The 10,133-nt window shown below is 43.6% G+C and overlaps 1 long non-coding RNA gene across 1 annotated transcript; it reads right to left on the reverse strand.

Moving 5' to 3' along the window:
* Positions 1 to 7,288: 7,288 nt before the first annotated feature.
* Positions 7,289 to 8,148, reverse strand: LOC123516716. The gene is made up of 3 exons (XR_006678271.1): positions 8,007 to 8,148; positions 7,744 to 7,792; positions 7,289 to 7,319 (listed from the first exon to the last, which is right to left on the reverse strand). It is a non-coding gene; the product is annotated as an uncharacterized LOC123516716 (long non-coding RNA).
* Between the last annotated feature and the right edge of the window lie 1,985 nt (positions 8,149 to 10,133).

The following is a 10,133-nucleotide window of genomic DNA, read 5'->3' on the forward strand; positions in this document are numbered from 1 at the left end:
GGAGGTGGAGGTGGTGGTTGTATTAGGAGGAAGGAAGGAAGAAAAAGAAGATGAAGAAGAAAAAGAAGAAGTAGAAGTATTATTAACAGAAGAGGAGAGAGGAGGAGGAGGAGGAGGAGGAGGAGGAGGAGGAGGAGGTTGTAATTGGAGGGAGGAAGGAAGAGAGAGAATTACAAGATGGAGAAGAAGATGAAGAAGAAGAAGAAGAAGAAGAAGAGGTAATATTAGTAACAGAAGAAGAAGAAGAAGAAGAAGAAGAAGAAGAAGAAGAAGAAGAAGAAGAAGAAGAAGAAGTTATATTAGTAGAAGGAGAAGATGATTATATAATGATAATTGATGGAAACAGCAACACTGATAAACAAGGAATAATACTAGTAAATGATGAGGAGGAGGAAGAAGAAGGGGAAGAGGAGGAGAAGGAGGAGGAGGAGGAGGAGGAGGAAAGGAAGATGAGAGAAAGAAGAGAGAGGAAGAGAAGGAGGAGGAGGAGGACGACGAGGAAGAAGAAGAAGAAGAAGAAGAAGAGGCACAACAACAACAACAACAACAACAACAGAACTCCTTCAAAACCAAAACAAACCCAAAATTTCCCCAAAACACCAAAACATCCCTAGAACTCACCACAAGACGCCCTAGACACTCAAAACACGCTCAAAAACACCCCATTTTAAGCCCTAACTCACCACCTACGCTTACCTCACCATCAGTACACCAAGACAGTGACTTTAGACCACCACTGAAGTCACCAAGAGGAAAGAGGAAGAGGAAAACACCAAGATATCTACTAAGAAGTGTGTTTCCTCTTGCTCCGCCACCTTCTCCTCCTCTTTCACCCCAAAATATGCATAAATTCCATCAATATTCTGCTTTTCTCCCTCATAGAGTGTCTGTGAGAGCGAGGGAGAGGCTGGGACTGGCTGGGAGAGGTTGGGAGAGGCTGAGAGAGGCAGGACAAGGCTGGGAGAAGCTGGGAGAGGCTGGGAGAGGCAGGACAAGGCTGGGAGAGGCAGTACTAGGCTGGGAGAGGCTGGGAGAGACACGGAAGAAGCTGGGAGAGGCACGGGAGAGGCTGGGAGAGGCTGGAGAGAGAGAAGGAATAAGGAGAGTTGGTTTTAAAAAGTTTTCTAGACCAGGGAATAATCTTCAAAATTCTCGTTTTCTTTAAGTTTTTTTTTTTTTTTTAGATTGAGAGAAAGTGAGATAGTTCATTTTCTCTCTTTATTTATTTATTTTTTTACTATTTTCACCGATTTTGTTTGTTTTTTGAGTTTTGTTGTTCATGTCTCTCTCTCTCTCTCTCTCTCTCTCTCTCTCTCTCTCTCTCTCTCTCTCTCTCTCTCTCTCTCATTCCATTTCACTCATTTTTCATCTTTTTCACGTACAATGCATAGTGATTAAGTATTTTTCTGAACGTATCGTATGTGTCTTTATGTATCGTGTATCAGTGTATGTATCGTGTAGTTTGACAATGTTCACCGCAGTTTACTCATTCGCCAGTATTCAAAAACGCCTTCCCTCTCATTATCACAATTTTCCAAGGCCACAGAGACAACTAGACGAGTTTTTAAGACAGTTTCTCCTTTTATTAAACCTGAAATCTTGTCAATCCATCACTAGAACCACAAAAACACGCGTATCTTCAACTGGAGCCTTTGGAAAGCAGTGACGGTGGAAGGGCAAAGCGTTTCATGATACGGGCCTTTGACGTATCCTTGTATCGTGTCAAGTGAATGTTACTAAGTGAACGAATGGTGATGAATATTGTGTACGATGTTATTTCCCTCTTCATTTCGTTCACCCATTACTGTTTGACGTTTAGCGATAATTGAATAAAGAAAATGAATAGAAATTAATATAAATGTTTTTTTTTCTTCGTGTAAACAAGAATGGATGGTGAAATAAAACCTTCTCAGTAGCATGACGTGTTTCTATATTCCTCCTGGTGGCTATTTGGTGACTGTACAGCTTCAGAAACTCATGTAGGGGGTTAAAATAGTGAAGACTGTGGCCATTAATCTTCTGCCCTCCATAGACCCTTCCTAATGTGGACAAAATGGTCTAATCACACCCCTTATTCATTCTGGTGACTATTTGGTGACTTTCTACAGCTTCAGAAATTCATGTGGGAGTTAAAATGGTGAAGACTGTGGCCATTAATCTTCCGCCCTCCATAGACCCTTCCTAATGTCAATAAATTGGTCTAATGGTACACAAATCTCAAGGTAAAAATGTGTCCCAGTACTGAAGGGGTTAGAATAGTGAAGACTGTGGCCATTAATCTTCCACCCTCCATAGACCCTTGCTAATGTCAATAAAATGGTCTAATGGTACACAAATCTCAAGGTAAAAATGTGTCCCAGTACTGAAGGGGTTAGAATAGTGAAGACTGTGGCCATTAATCTTGTGCCCTCCATAGACCCTTCCTAATGTCAATAAAATGGTCTAATGGTACACAAATCTCAAGGTAAAAATGTGTCCCAGTACTGAAGGGGTTAGAATAGTGAAGACTGTGGCCATTAATCTTCCGCCCTCCATAGACCCTTCCTAATGTCAATAAAATGGTCTAATGGTGCACAAAACTCAAGGTAAAAATGTGTCCCAGTACTGAAGGGTTTGTAAAAATGATTCAATGTTTCAGTATTGTTCAACTGACTCTGACACATGAATCAGTGCCCGCGTGGCTGTTGTAGAGAGAGGGTGAATATCGCGTCTCTCCGTTAAGTTACAAGAGTGTTTAAGTGCATCTGGCATTGTAAGTGTTTTGTAAGTGGTGTTTGTTAAGTAGGAGGATTTGATGCGGCTCATGGTGATTGGTAGTAAGGGAAATGGGATCCTAATGGTAGTTAAAGGGTTAAATACTATTATGACTACTACTACTACTACTACTACTACTACTACTGCTACTACAAGAGGCTAATGAAAGTAATGTTACAATCTCTATTTTTATTCTTGAAAATTGTCACAACTGTAAATATAATAATAGAATTTTTAATAATAATTTTGTACTTAACACACACACACACACACACACACACACACACACACACACACACACACACACACACACTAATACTACAGTCACTTACTACTAATACTTATAATCTATCACAACCTTCTCTTCGTTTTTTTCGCATTCTTCATTTTCTTCATTTTTTGGTTCTTGAAGTAATGAAAAAAAAAAGTAATATATATTTATCTATTTTTTCATTTTATTTATCTATTTTTCTGTCCTTCATTGATAGATATGATATTAATAATATAATAATAATAATAATGATAATAATGATAAAAGTAATGAAGAAACCTCTCTCTCTCTCTCTCTCTCTCTCTCTCTCTCTCTCTCTGGCCGTCTCCGATCTGAAATAATAGAAATAATGATAAAATAATGAAAACAAGACTATATTTATTTATTTATTTATTTATGAAGGAAATACTGCTACTACTTCTACTACTACTACTACTACTACTACTACTACTACTACTACTACTACTACTACTACTTACTTTTGCCGTCTATACCTCCTCCTCTTCCTGCTGCTCCTCCTCGTTCTCTTGTTCTTCTCCTCCTCTTCCCTCTTCCTCTTCTTCCTCCACTTCCACCTCCACCTCCTCCTCCTCCTCCTCCTCCTCCTCCTCTTCCTCTTGTTGGTTCTTTAAATTTTCCTCCACCTCTTCACTACTTCCCTCCTTCTCTCCACTAGTTACCTTCTTCTCTCCACTTTTTTCCTCCTCTTCCTCCTCTTCATTCTTCTCTCCAGTTTCCTCCACTACTGCTTTCTCTCCCTCCTTCTTCTTTCCTCCACTTTTTCCCTCCACCTCTCCAGTTTTCCTTCCGGGGGGGCCTGAGTAACCCCCCTCCCCTACGAAGGAAATGGAGGGGTCTTCTTCCTCCTCTTCTTCCTCTTCCTCTTCCTCTGGTTGTATTTTTGCTGCTACTGCCTCCACTCCACCTGCTACTGTCTCCACCACCCCTGCTACCTCCTCCACCTCCTCTGCTGCTCCCTCCACCCCTGCTACCGCCTCCACTTCCCCTGCTACTCCCTCCACCTCCCCTGTTACTCCCTCCACCTCCCCTGCTACCGCCTTCACATCCCCTGCTGCTACTTTTACTGCTTCTGCCACTGTCTCTACCTCGCCTGCCACTGATCCTGATCCTGCTGCTTCTACTACTGCTGCTGCTGCTGCTGCTGTTTGTTGTACTGTTCCCACTCCCTGGCCTGCTGCCCCACCTGCTCCTTCACCTACAGTCAGACCTGCAGGCTGACCTACTCCCTCACCTACTCCCTCACCTACTGCCCTACCTGCTCCCTCACCTACAGTCTGACCTACTCCTTGACCTAAAGTCTGACCTACTCCCTGACCTACAGTCTGACCTGCTCCCTGACCTACAGTCTGACCTGCTCCCTGACCTACAGTCTGACCTACTCCTTGACCTACAGTCTGACCTGCTCCCTGACCTACAGTCTGACTTACTCCTTGACCTACAGTCTGACCTACTCCCTGACCTACAGTCTGACCTGCTCCCTGACCTACAGTCTGACCTACTCCTTGACTTACAGTCTGACCTGCTCCCTGACCTACAGTTTGACCTACTCCCTGACCTACAGTCTGACCTACACCTTGACCTACTGTCTGACCTGCAGGCTGACCTACAGTCTGACCTACTCCTTGACTTACAGTCTGACCTGCAGGCTGACCTACAGTCTGACCTACTCCTTGACCTACTGTTTGACCTGCAGGCTGACCTACTCCCTGACCTACAGTCTGACCTACTCCTTGACCTACAGTCTGACCTGCAGGCTGACCTACAGTCTGACCTACTCCTTGACCTACAGTTTGACCTACTCCTTGACCTACAGTCTGACCTACTCCCTGACCTACAGTCTGACCTACTCCCTGACCTACAGGCTGACCTACAGTCTGACCTACTCCTTGACCTACTCCCTGACCTATACCTTGACCTACTCCCTGACCTACAGTCTGACCTGCAGGCTGACCTACAGTCTGACCAACTCCTTGACCTACACCTTGACCTACTCCCTGACCTACAGTCTGACCTGCTCCCTGACCTACAGTCTGACCTACTCCTTCACCTACAGTCTGACCTACTCCCTGACCTACAGTCTGACCTACTCCCTGACCTACAGTTTGACCTACTCCCTGACCTACTGTCTGACCTGAAGGCTGACTTACAGTCTGACCTGCAGGCTGACTTACAGTCTGACCTGCAGGCTGACCTACAGTCTGACCTACTCCCTGACCTACAGTTTGACCTACTCCTTGACCTACAGTCTGACCTACTCCCTGACCTACACCTTGACCTACTGTCTGACCTGCAGGCTGACCTACAGTCTGACCTGCTCCCTGACCTACAGTCTGACCTGCAGGCTGACCTACAGTCTGACCTGCTCCCTGACCTACAGTCTGACCTGCAGGCTGACCTACTCCGTGACCTACAGTTTGACCTACTCCCTGACCTACTCCCTGACCTACAGTCTGACCTACTCCCTGACCTACAGTCTGACCTACACCTTGACCTCCTGTCTGACCTGCAGGCTGACCTACAGTCTGACCTGCTCCCTGACCTACAGTCTGACCTGCAGGCTGACCTACTGTCTGACCTGCTCCCTGACCTACAGTCTGACCTGCAGGCTGACCTACTCCTTGACCTACAGTTTGACCTACTCTCTGACCTACAGTTTGACCTACACCTTGACCTACTGTCTGACCTGCAGGCTGACCTACAGTCTGACCTGCTCCCTGACCTACAGTCTGACCTGCAGGCTGACCTACTCCTTGACCTACAGTCTGACCTACTCCCTGACCTACAGTCTGACCTACACCTTGACCTCCTGTCTGACCTGCAGGCTGACCTACAGTCTGACCTGCTCCCTGACCTACAGTCTGACCTGCAGGCTGACCTACTGTCTGACCTGCTCCCTGACCTACAGTCTGACCTGCAGGCTGACCTACTCCTTGACCTACAGTTTGACCTACTCTCTGACCTACAGTTTGACCTACACCTTGACCTACTGTCTGACCTGCAGGCTGACCTACAGTCTGACCTGCTCCCTGACCTACAGTCTGACCTGCAGGCTGACCTACTCCTTGACCTACAGTTTGACCTACTCCCTGACCTACAGTCTGACCTACTCCCTGACCTACAGTCTGACCTACACCTTGACCTCCTGTCTGACCTGCAGGCTGACCTACAGTCTGACCTGCTCCCTGACCTACAGTCTGACCTGCAGGCTGACCTACTGTCTGACCTGCTCCCTGACCTACAGTCTGACCTGCAGGCTGACCTACTCCTTGACCTACAGTTTGACCTACTCCCTGACCTACAGTCTGACCTACACCTTGACCTACTGTCTGACCTGCAGGCTGACCTACAGTCTGACCTGCTCCCTGACCTACAGTCTGACCTGCAGGCTGACCTACAGTCTGACCTGCTCCCTGACCTACAGTCTGACCTGCAGGCTGACCTACAGTCTGACCTGCTCCCTGACCTACAGTCTGACCTGCAGGCTGACCTACAGTCTGACCTGCTCCCTGACCTACAGTCTGACCTGCAGGCTGACCTGCAGTCTGACCTGCTCCCTGACCTACAGTCTGACCTGCAGGCTGACCAACAGTCTGACCTACTCCCTGACCTACAGTCTGACCTACAGTTTGACCTGCAGGCTGACCTACAGACTGACCTGCAGTCTGACCTGCAGACTGATCTACAGTCTGACCTGCAGTCTGACCTACAGTCTGACCTGCAGGCTGACCTACAGACTGACCTGCAGTCTGACCTGCAGTCTGATCTACAGTCTGACCTTCAGTCTGACCTGCTCCTCTTCTTCCCTGCTTCCTGCTTTCCTTCTCTCTCCCTGTTCCTTCTCTTCCTTCCTTTGTCTCTCTCCTGTGCACTCCTTCAATCTTCTCTCCTGTTTCTTTCCCTCCTCTTCCTCCTCTTCCTCTTCCTCCTGGAATGTTTATTCCTCTTCCTCCTCTTCCCTCTTCCTCTTCTTCTCTTCCTTCTTCCTTCTTCTTGTAATACTTCTTGTTCTCCTTGTCTTCCTCTCTTCCCTTTCTCCTCCTCTTCTCTTCCTCCTTCCTCTTGTATTTCTCTTCTTCCTTCACGATTCTCCTCTCCCTCTTTCTTTTGTCATCATCGTCATCATCATCATCATCATCATCATCGTCATCATCATCTCTGTCACCTCTCTTCCTCACGTCCTCCTCCTCCTCCTCCTCCTCCTCGCCTCTTCTTCTTCCTCTTCCTCTTCTTCTTTCTTCTTCATCTCTGTATTTTGCTTTCTGTGTGTGTTCTTCTCCTGATTAGAGAGAGAGAGAGAGAGAGAGAGAGAGAGAGGATGACAAAATACGATGATAATAATAATAATAATAATAATAATAATAATAATAATGATGATGATGATAATAATGATAATAATAATATGAATCACATCTTAATGATAATAACTGATAAGATTGGTTGGGATGGAAAATTCTCTCTCTCTCTCTCTCTCTCTCTCTCTCTCTCTCTCTCTCTCTCTCTCTCTCTCTCTCAAATATATCAATAACTTGCATGTCTTTAAAAACAAATAATATTAATCTCTCTCTCTCTCTCTCTCTCTCTCTCTCTCTCTCTCTCTCTCTCTCTCTCAAATATATCAATAACTTGCATGTCTTTAAAACAAATAATATTAATCTCTCTCTCTCTCTCTCTCTCTCTCTCTCTCTCTCTCTCTCTACCTTTAATTCTACAAGACACGCCCACTTCATCTTTCGAACACCCTCGTGACTGAAAAGATAATAGTAATAATAGTAATAATAATAATAACAATAATAATGATAGTGATAATTTTCATTCCTGTCATAATAAGTAACTACTACTACCACACCACTATTACTACTACTACAACTACTACTATTACTACCATATCACCATCATTACTACTACTACTGCCACCACCACCACCACTACTACTACTACTACTACTACAACTACTACTTACCTGCACGTAGACAGCACACAGGAGAACGAGAAGAACGGTCACCACAGAAATCTTCATAACTACCACTGCTACCACAACCACCACCACCACCACAACGCAGGCGAGGAGTGAGAGAGAGTGAGGAGTGAGTGACTGGCTCTCTCTCTCCCTCTCTCTCTCTATTTATCTCCTCCTCGTCACTGGAAGAGATTTGTGACGTAGTAATCTTAGTCTTCGTGTGTGTTTGCTATTGGAGAAGACTGAAGAGGAGGAGGAGGAGGAGGAGGAAGAGGAAGAGGAAGAGGAAGAGGAGGAGGAGGAGGAAGAGGAGGAGGAGGAGGAGGAAAAATATTTGAAGAAGGTCGATTTTTCACGCGATAAGGATGAAGAGTGTGGAGAGAGAGAAAAAAGTAGTAGTAGTAGTAGTAGTAGTAGTAATAGTAATAATAAAAGATATCTTGATCATATTTTATTTATTTATTTATTTGTTTTTGTTATCTTATTCATTTATTTATTTAATTTTACTTTTTTTTTTCTTCTGCAAATAAACCTCTTAAAAATGCGTAACTCTCTCTCTTTCTCTCTCTCTCGTGGGAAAGTTATTTATTAATTCATGTATTTTATTCAATCGTTTTATTGAGAGAAAAAAAAAGTAAAAAGAAAAAAAAAAAAAGAGGAAAGAAAAAACAAGAGAAAAAAATAGATCGCTGTTTTTAATTCATTCATCATTCATTTATTGCAAGAGAGAGAGAGAGAGAGAGAGAGAGAGAGAGAGAGACGCAGTTCACCTAGTAATCTAAATAAACAATACTCCAACACTCATCCTAATATCTCGTGTTCTTAAGTAAACTGAATACTGCTGTCTTATCACCACCACCACCACCACCACTACCACAGCCACCCTAAAAATTCACAAGCACGAGATAAGCCCTGCGTCACAATAGAGATAACACACACACACACACACACACACACGGATAGATAAAAAAAAATGTATGTTGATTCCACGGTAACAGAAATAACAATAGCTGTGGTGGTGGTCGTTGGTGGTGACAGTAGTAGTAGTAGTAGTAGTAGTAGTAGTGAGGAACAAGTAAGAGGAAGGAGAAATAGATGAAGAATAATGAGATAATAATGATAGAGAAAAGAACAAGATTTAAGATGGTAATAGTAGTAGTGGTAATAACAACAATAATAGTAGTAAAGGAAGAAGAAATACAGGAAAAACAAAAAAGTTACAAATAAAAATAAGAATGAAAAACGAAAAAAATAATGATAAAATAGAAAAAAATCATAAATAAATAGATTAAAAAACATTAGCTTCATAACCCAACCGTGTACAGAAATCTAATCAAAATAAATAATGAGGGCACACTGAGGGGTGGTGACAGGAGGGCGTTGGGAGGGTGGCTGGTGACAGGGGGAGGTGTTTGGCCTCTTAAGTGTTACCTTACCTCATCACCATCCCGGGTTATTGTGTCTCAGGGACCCTAATCTCAGAGACCTATACTTTCAAAAGGCTCTAGTTGAAGTGACGTTTTTAATCTTCAGTAGCATGACGCGTTTCCATCTTCATTCTGGTGACTATTTAGTGATTTTATACAGCTTCAGAAACTCATGTGGGGTTTAATTTAAAATTGTGAAGACTGTGGCCATTAATCTTCTGCCCTCCATAGATCCTTCCTAATGCATTAAAATGGTCTAATCGCACACAAATCTCAAGAAATTTATGTGGGGATTTGAAATTGTGAAGACTGTGGCCATTAATCTTCTGTCCTCCATAGACCCTCCCTGATGCAAATAAAATGGTTTAATTGACACAAATCTCAAGAAACTTATGTGAGGGACTAAAATTGTGAAGACTGTAACCATTAATCTTCTGCCCTCCATAGACCCTTTCTAATGCAAATAAAATGGTCTAATCGCACAAATCTCAAGGTAAAAATGTCTCAGTACTGAAGGGGTTAATCTCTTCAGTACCATGACGCGTTTTTATCTTCATTCTGGTGACTATTTGACGATTTTATAGTTTGAGAAACTTATGTGGGAAATTAGAATAGTGAAGGCTCTGGCCATTAATCTGACCTCCATAGACCCTTCCTAATGTCAATAAATGACGTAATGGTACGCAAATTTCAAAATAAAAAT

The sequence above is a fragment of the Portunus trituberculatus genome, chromosome 1 (genome assembly GCF_017591435.1).
Source record: "Portunus trituberculatus isolate SZX2019 chromosome 1, ASM1759143v1, whole genome shotgun sequence".
Taxonomy (NCBI): domain Eukaryota; kingdom Metazoa; phylum Arthropoda; class Malacostraca; order Decapoda; family Portunidae; genus Portunus; species Portunus trituberculatus.